This window comes from Hyperolius riggenbachi, chromosome 4, assembly GCF_040937935.1.
Source record: "Hyperolius riggenbachi isolate aHypRig1 chromosome 4, aHypRig1.pri, whole genome shotgun sequence".
In the NCBI taxonomy this organism is placed as follows: Eukaryota; Metazoa; Chordata; class Amphibia; order Anura; family Hyperoliidae; genus Hyperolius; species Hyperolius riggenbachi.
The window spans coordinates 279200025-279208547 of record NC_090649.1 but is presented as its reverse complement, the minus strand read 5'-3'; the positions used below and the strand labels follow the sequence as shown (position 1 = coordinate 279208547).

General features: G+C 44.1%; 1 pseudogene; it reads right to left on the bottom strand.

The window, feature by feature from the left end:
• Positions 1-355: 355 nt before the first annotated feature.
• On the bottom strand, positions 356-465 carry LOC137505801 (U2 spliceosomal RNA; annotated as a pseudogene).
• Positions 466-8523: the final 8058 nt, after the last annotated feature.

Below are 8523 nucleotides of genomic sequence, written 5' to 3'. Positions count from 1 at the left end.
ATGTGAACACCCACATGGTCTGGGTGGCTCCCCCAAGAGGGAGCCGGGGTGGGGACTGGCGTTATAAAGATTCTGCACTCTCCCTAGCCAAAAGGACGGGGGGCTGCATTAGTCGGCTATGCATATGGGCAGTACAGACCTTAGCACCATACTTTGCTATGGGGTTTTCCAGGCCCCAGGTTTTTCAGGTACTCCTGGAGCGCCACTTCCAGGGACAGTACGCCTAAGCAAAGCCCTCAGCCCTTCAGCCTCAATCATGGTAGATCCATTCAGTCAGCCTCTGGGGAATTATGGACCAAGAACAGACACCTTTACTGGAGGATCTGAGGTTCCCCTCCCCATCAGTCGCTCGAACAAGGCGTCCTCCCCCGGGTAGATCAGGCCAGGGGTCCCAGTAACATGCCTCCCTGAGACTGATAAGAACAGATACTACACTTGATCTTAGCCAAAAGGCCGAGAAGCGATACACTTGCTAAACACAGCAATGTGACAGTGATGGTGCAGAGATGGATAATGCATGTGCCCTGGCCCTGGAGTTCCAAATGGAGCATACAGAGGAAAGATGGAGGGGAGGCTAGATAGATGCATGAAGGAGCCCGGAGGGGTCTGAAGTGCCTATAGATAATCCAAATAAGTATGCTTTAACAGTCCCCACTCACCTTTTTATTTTAAAGTACACCTGAACTGATTCTCAAACTGCTCATTTAAATAAATCAGTGTATCCAGTATGGGGTACAAATACTTGCAGCTGGAGCCACAAATGGGGGCCAGAGCAGTGCAATAGGCAGAAGCCCGAAACCATAATGCAAACACTGAAATTTCTGAGCAGTTTTGGGGTCAGTTCAGATGTCCTTTAAGGCTCGGTCCACACTTGTCCAGTTGCAGATCGGATCCGTTTCAAATGGATCAGTTTTTCTAAAAACTGATTCAAAACTGATCAGTTTTTAAAAATGTTGTCCTTTTGTAACATACGGTTTCAGTCCGTTTAAACATACTGTATGTCCTTTCTTCATGTGTGTTTCTATTCGATAAGAGATGATGTTTAGGGGAGGAGCAGGTAGTAGGCAATCTGTTTTTGCCTCTGTTTTGTGTGCAAAAGTTCTCTGTGTAGGGGGAGATCCGTTTTTTATGTAGCCTTTCACTACCCCTTCATGTATCTGGGGTCCGTGAAAAACCTGCAAATTAGGACCGTTTATGGATATGTTGTTTAAAGTTTGTGAAGATGGCTGCTATTTTAAACATTGGTATCCGTGGCTCCGGTTTTGATCTGGGCCAAAAAGCAGAGCCACAGATATGTTTGAACCGACCCTAAGTCACGCCTTTCCATCTGCCCCGCCACTCCCTTTAAAAATCCTACCCCTCTTGTACCTCTGTTTCACCCTACCCCCATTAGATCCTCCTGTGTTCCTGCATCTTTATCTCCCCTGTGTGTCTGCATCACTTTCCCCACCATTACACTTCTGCTTAATGTTTTTCCTCTCCTTCCCCATCGCAATGATGTCTCTGGCAGCTGCATTCTGCCTCCTACCCGTCTCTCTCCTCATTGCCCGCAGTTTTTTTTTATATATATATAATTACACCCTTAGAGTTAAGTTTTGCTTAGTGAATCTGTCTCTGTGCTTGAAAAATGGGTGGCTCTCTGGAGGCCCGCAACAATTGTCATCTGCAACAGAAGGTCAATTAAATGCAAGCCTTTTGATCTATGAAGTGGCGTGCTGGCTTTTTTTGCTGAAATTTAATTTATGTTACAATTGATTGAACAGAAAAAAAAAAAAAAAGTACTCCACTAAATGCCAACATTACCTATGCGCTAGCAAGCAGCACCATGAAGCCAAAAGTGAGGATCATCAAACTTTTGGAACTGTGCTTAGCTTCTTTGTTCGTATCGGGAAACAGTGCTTGTGCAGGCACATTTCCCTATACATTGCCAACACACAGCTGGTCAGTGGGATGGCTGGTGATGTTTTTGACACCAAGGTGCATACATAAACATGCACAGTGTGTCAAAAGTGGGATCTAGAAAAAAAAACAAAATGTAAAAAGACGGTACCCTCCCCCTTACCAGTGGATACACTGGAAAACAGGACCAAGGCCTCCCCCCCTCCTTTGAAAGAAAGCAAATTTTCCCAGTGTTATGCACAAGGTGTTCATCCGCACCTCAGTGCCCAAGAGGTGGTAAAGGTAACTACTCCCACTTATGGTGGAATTTCAAAGCCCATTTAATAAGGTGACCCGAGGATGTCAATCCTTTCTTCGATACATAGGTAAAAGGGGACATTAAACAAGTTAAACTAAAATAAAACTGTGAAGGAAAAAAAATAGCTTGTTACCTTAGCGGAAAGCCTCTGGAAGTTCCAGCTCACCACTGCTTGCTGGGGACCTATTCTTCTTTTCAGACATGCGTCAAAACAACATGAACTCTGCCATCTGATTGTTATTTCATTGTTTAATTTCTGTCCAAATGGTAATCTGTAATACCTTTCAAATGTAACTTGAAATAGACCAGAACCATTCAACTGCTGCACACTATGTGCATAAGGAACCATTCAAGAGCTCACCAGAAAGCTAAGTGGAGGCCTACTAGCCACACAAGACAAAGTGACTATTTCACCACACTTTTTTCCCTCATCTCCTGAGTGGTGTCTTCTTCTACATCCCATGGACCACAGGCATATAGAAAGAGAGGCACCATCTCTCTGTGCGTACATGCAAAAAGGGCGTCGGGGAAAAAAGATGCGGGGTGTAAACGATAAGTGGCAATAATGTTTATAAAAAATAATGTGTTGTATTTCGTTTACAATAATGTTTTACAAATTAAAAAACATTAAATAATGTATATGTGTTCGCAAATTGTAAAAACGATAATCTTCCCTATTTTGCAAGTGAAACTTGTAATAACGTTTGTTAAAAAACAATAATATACTGTATGTATAATAATTATAATTGTATAATATTGTGCATAACCTTCATTTATCATTTCTTCATGTAATAAAATCTGAAAATATTGTTTGTAACAATGAAAAATAACTGTACTAGTAAAACATTACTAAATATTACTAACATTTTAGTACAACTAAACCTAACCCTACTCTCACACAGAACCCTCCCTGTACCTATCCCTAACCCCTAGACCCCCCTGGTGGTGCCTAACCCTAACCACCCCCTGGTGGTGCCTAACCCTAACCACCCCCCTCTGGGCGCAGTTACAAAACGTTAATAATCTCCGGCGCCCTTTTTTCCTGTTCAGCGCCCATTAAACAATATTTATTATGGGAGTGAATGGCGGCACCCTTTTTGTCCACTAGCTGCCAGCACCCTTTTTTCATGCTCCCCTCTTTGTCGTTACTGTGAGATTGGGTCCAGTAGTCTATCTATAACAAGGTGGGAGATCCAACCTTGGTTGAAGCCACTGGGTCTGGCCCACAGCCTTCACTAGCTGAAGCTTTGCTTTAATTCATAGGCAAAACATTATTTTTACTTTGACATTACCAGTGATTAAGTCTGAGGCTTTCAATGGTTTTATAGGTGATTTCCCACTGGGAATAATTTCAGACACCCCTGAAATCAAGCATGTTCTGTGTTCAGGGCCAGTTCAAGTAACAATTGGGCCCTAGGGCAAAATTAGCCTGGGGCCCCCCAACAGACACCCCCCCTGACAAAACATCATTAGAGGCCCTTTGTTGCAGCTAAATTTCCCTCCTGGGCCCCTGAGCTGGCTGCTGACCCTCCCCCAATCACCTCCCAACTTAACAGACTCTGCAGAGTCCCTGGGGAGCAACAGTTAAGATGGGGGAGGGACAACTTGGGGGCCCCTACAGGCTCTGGGGCCCTGGGGCAATTGCCCATTTTTTCCTATGGTAGCTCCGGCCCTGTCTGTATTGTCTACAAGTGCTGAGGAGGAATGTTAGATTAGCTGGCTGGCTCAGGAATCTGGCTGGGCTATCTTCAGCTAACCAAATCACAGGATTGGTGGAACAGTTTTAGATATCTACTGGCAGGTGAGAGTATATAGGCACATATCAGCTGTGTATCTCGCTTTGCGACTAGAGCTCAACTTCACAATAAGACACTTCATAGAACATAACATCAGCATCAGCACAGTGATGTCTTTTTCGCAATACAAGACAGCCATAATTCTGCAATGGCCCTGCCGCGGATAAAATGGAGTCCAGCCATCATGATTGTTTTGTGAATATTGCATGAGACTGTGGTCCCCACATGGCCAGCTGCAGCTTCAAAGCATCCCATTGACCTAGATTCAACAGCAGATTAGTGTCTGCTCCGGCCTGCTCTGCCATCCTTACACAGGGAACCTGATTTTATCTCCTCTGACTGTACTCACACGCTGCCCTGACCCACATTGCCGCACGGGGAGCTGGAAAAGAAAAGCAACAAGATGTACACATATGATGACTCCCAAAGAAATAACAAATGAAGACGCTTGTTTCGGTGCATTTGCTGTGCACAAAGGATAGAAAGACAAGAAATGCTTTATTTTCATGATGCATCTGTGTTTCTCTTGGAAGGATTTTCTTTTTCTTCAACAAAGTAGAACAGTGTACTGTATATATGACTGAATGTATCCAATTCAGTGCAGATTTTACACATCAGAGACAGTTGCAGATTGAAAATATTTAGGACAAAGAATTTTGACACCAGATCTACTAGAGACAGTGTTGTGCGGCCTTATTCCTTACTTTTATTGACATTCTTCCCTGACCACTTTGCTCCTATTACAGTATTCTGGAACTCAACTAACCAGCAGTCTCAAGCAACCAGCACAAATCACCTGCAGTACTCACAGTGGTGAAGGCCAACTTTGTACGTTGTTTGTGGGCTCTAATGTGTTAAACACTGGGTTCCATGGCTCCCCAAGGTTAATATACTTTCAATTACTGTAGTTTAACATTTACTGCAGAGTTCATGATATGTATACGTGTTTAGTACTGTATTAGCTGGGCCTATTTTTACCATTGAGTCTCAAGCAACCAAAAAGCAATCTTAGGCTACTTTCACAGTGGGTCCCAAAAATGTCTCAATGCAACTCTATGCCCTGTTATCGTTGCATACAGTAGGCATACAGGCAATGAAAAGTATGCTTCCAGGTCATTACCGAACATGTGCAAACAGTCCAACGCAGTTAATAACGTGTATAACGTGCAGCATGCAGCATTTTCTAATAATGCTACACGTTACACACAAACGCAACGTGTGCACTGTGAATGTTGCACAGACTTTAGTATTGCTGTGCGTTAGTCCAAGTTAAAATTTTTTCCAAAGTGCAACTTTAACGTCGCACTGTGAAAGAGTATCCAGCATCAGCTGATCCCGGTCGGTGCTGGAAAACTGAAACTTTACTGTAGTAACTTAATGCATAATATGTTATATACATGCGCATATCCCCATTCACATTAATAAATCCAAATAGTGCTCAAGTGTAAATAAGTGTGCAAAATGAAGTGCTCATTAGATTAAACATTTGTTCCTTTCCGTATCATATCTATGCTGTCAAGTTGCCAGACAATGCTAGACACCGGCTAGCTATTTTGGAGATGCTGCTGCTACAACCATCAAATACAGGTATGTATTGATTTGGTAAAATTACTTATCTTGTGGGGCTCATTTTGATATTGGGGTAAAGGGATTTACCTCCATGTTCTCTTTTGTCCCACTTAAAGGACTTACGAGGCGAATAAGGTAAAAAAAGTTAAATACCTATTCTGTTTTATGTTTATGACCCTTAGGGGATGCCAACCGCATCCCCCCTTTCATTCCGTGGCGTTTCTATTTCAATGTCCAGGCTCGGGGGGGGGGGTTTATGGGGGTCATCTTTAGCTTCCCCACTAAAGATGGCCACCAGGTCCGGCCATGGCTGCGCAGTTCTCATCGCAGCTCTATGTCCTCCCCCAGCTCCGACCTCTTTACACAAAACACGCGAGACTGCCGGTAAAGAGGTCGGAGCTGGGAAAGGACGTACAGCTGCGCAGCCGCACTTGTGGCTATGAGAACTGCGCAGCCGTGGCCGGACCTGGCAGCCATCTTTAGTGGGGAAGCTAAGGACAACCCTAGGGATCGGGTCGGGACCTCCCCGAGCCGGGACATTGAAATAGAAACGCAGTGGAATGAAAGGGAGGATGCGGATGGCGTCCCCTAAGGGTCACAAAACAGAATAGGTATTTAACTTTTTTTTACCTTATTCGCCTCGTAAGTCCTTTAACTTTTCCTGACCCTGTCCCCCAGACATAGTGAGCCCTCACCCCACTCCCTCTCCGATAACTCTTTTGCTTACAAATTCTTACAGCAAACTTTTCTCATACGTGAATCTGTATGGAATTGCACACCACCGTCGAGGTGCTGGATCGAAGTAGTATACAAGAAAAGTCCAGATGATCCGCACACTCAAAATGAACCAAGTTCAATGTTTTATTTCAAGTAAAGTGACACATGCCATTCCATAAACAACCGACAATTCGTTTCGGGGCCCCGTGGGGTCCCCTTTGTCAAGGTAACAAGCACAGAATGGTGACAATGTGATAAGCAGCCAAACACCTTATATGCAATACATCAAACCATAAACCCCTCCCACAGCTCATTCAAAATCGGCACTGCTGTGACTAATTAGCATACGTAAACAATTCCCCAACAATGCATATCTGCAGGCGTTTACCGCCATGTACACAGGGTCCACGACCACCTATGGGGTTGGACAGGTGCTCGCTAGCAACGGCTGAGCATCGTCACTTCTGGGGTGTTGGAGTATCCTGTGTTTTCAAATGTCCGTGCTCCCTGTGTGGCCCCGTATCGGCACCCTGTCACTTTGTGTACGGGTTGCCGGGGTAACGGGTTCACACGCTGGTTGGTCTGACAGCCGTTTGCGTCAGCCAATCCTCGAGGAGGAGCCACGCACACAGACGGCGCGCGCAACAGACCGGCGATGACGGCAGGGGAGGTTCCACCCCTAGTCCGAGTGACGCCGGTGGTGGCCAGTCAATGCTACAGTTGGGCATCCTCCCAGCAACACGAGAGGCGGGACTTCCGCCCTAACGGCCGCCACGGGACACTAGTGCCTAAGTCTTGGGGACATGGCGGGCTGAGTGCGCGCATGAGGAACTGGTAGGCAGGTAATTGCATTGTGCTCAGATCAAGGACATTAGCCATCTCCAGTGTTATGCAGATATGCATTGTTGTGGAATTGTTTACGTATGCTAATTAGTCACAGCAGTGCCGATTTTGAATGAGCTGTGGGAGGGGTTTATGGTTTGATGTATTGCATATAAGGTGTTTGGCTGCTTATCACATTGTCACCATTCTGTGCTTGTTACCTTGACAAAGGGGACCCCACGGGGCCCCGAAACGAATCGTCGGTTGTTTATGGAATGGCATGTGTCACTTTACTTGAAATAAAACATTGAACTTGGTTCATTTTGAGTGTGCGGATCATCTGGACTTTTCTCATACGTGGATATCTTCAAAGGGCAGGGCTGCATTACAATATGTGCAGCCGTACCTGCCTCCATATGATGGTTATTAACACCATTGTACTGACTCACATTTTTTGCAAAAATATAATGGCTTTTCTCAAAATATACATTCCTGCAAAAATGAGATCTTTCATGAGGTTGTATTTCTCATGCCCATTGATTTCAATGCATTTGGCAAAAATCTCATACCCGTTTTTTTTTATGAATAAGTTCATCTGTGAGAAAATGTGTTCTCTTGTAACCATACAATTTAGCAAATAATCTCATCTATGTGAAAATATGAGACTTTTTGAGAAAATTATTGCAAAACTATAATGGCTACATTTGCTCATCGCTACCATAAAGGTATCTATTCAAATACTATATATTACCCTCCTGTGCTCATTTGTACAGGAATTTTGCCATGCCTCCCATCCACCAAGCTAATACGCCTAACCATACACCAGCAGTGTACTGGACTGCACAGGCAGGCCTATAGTCATGTTGTTGGGAAGGAAGCATTGCCAAGAGCTGTAAGGTATACTCTTGCCAGGCTGACATGAAATTACCCTTGGATGGGAGGGCTTTGTACACTGTGGCCATACCCCCTTTTCACCTACATGATTATAAGCTAGCCTATGCTTCAATGCAGAGCTTGCGTATAGTAAGGTGTGTGGGTGGGATCATAAATATAGTCACATCTATGGATGACAATTTAGGGTGCAGGTACTCCAAATAATAAAACAGGATAAAAACAGTTTAAAAAGAGCGTTAAGGTAGCCACACACCACACAATTTTGATAAAAACTATAAAAAAAAAATCTAGCACGCCCAATCTTCTTTTATCAAATAAAAACAGGAAATTCAATCAGATTTTTCAAGCAAATGGAAAAAAAGCTTTCGATTTTTCGTGACAACCGGTTGTAATTATCAAATTGGTGTAAAATTGGATCTTTTAATTGTATGTTGTGTGGCCACCTTTGTTGTTGGCTTGTCGAGAGGTAAGCTAACAGTACCTCTCTTTTCACACTCTTTTTAGCTTATTATATCACCCTACATTGTT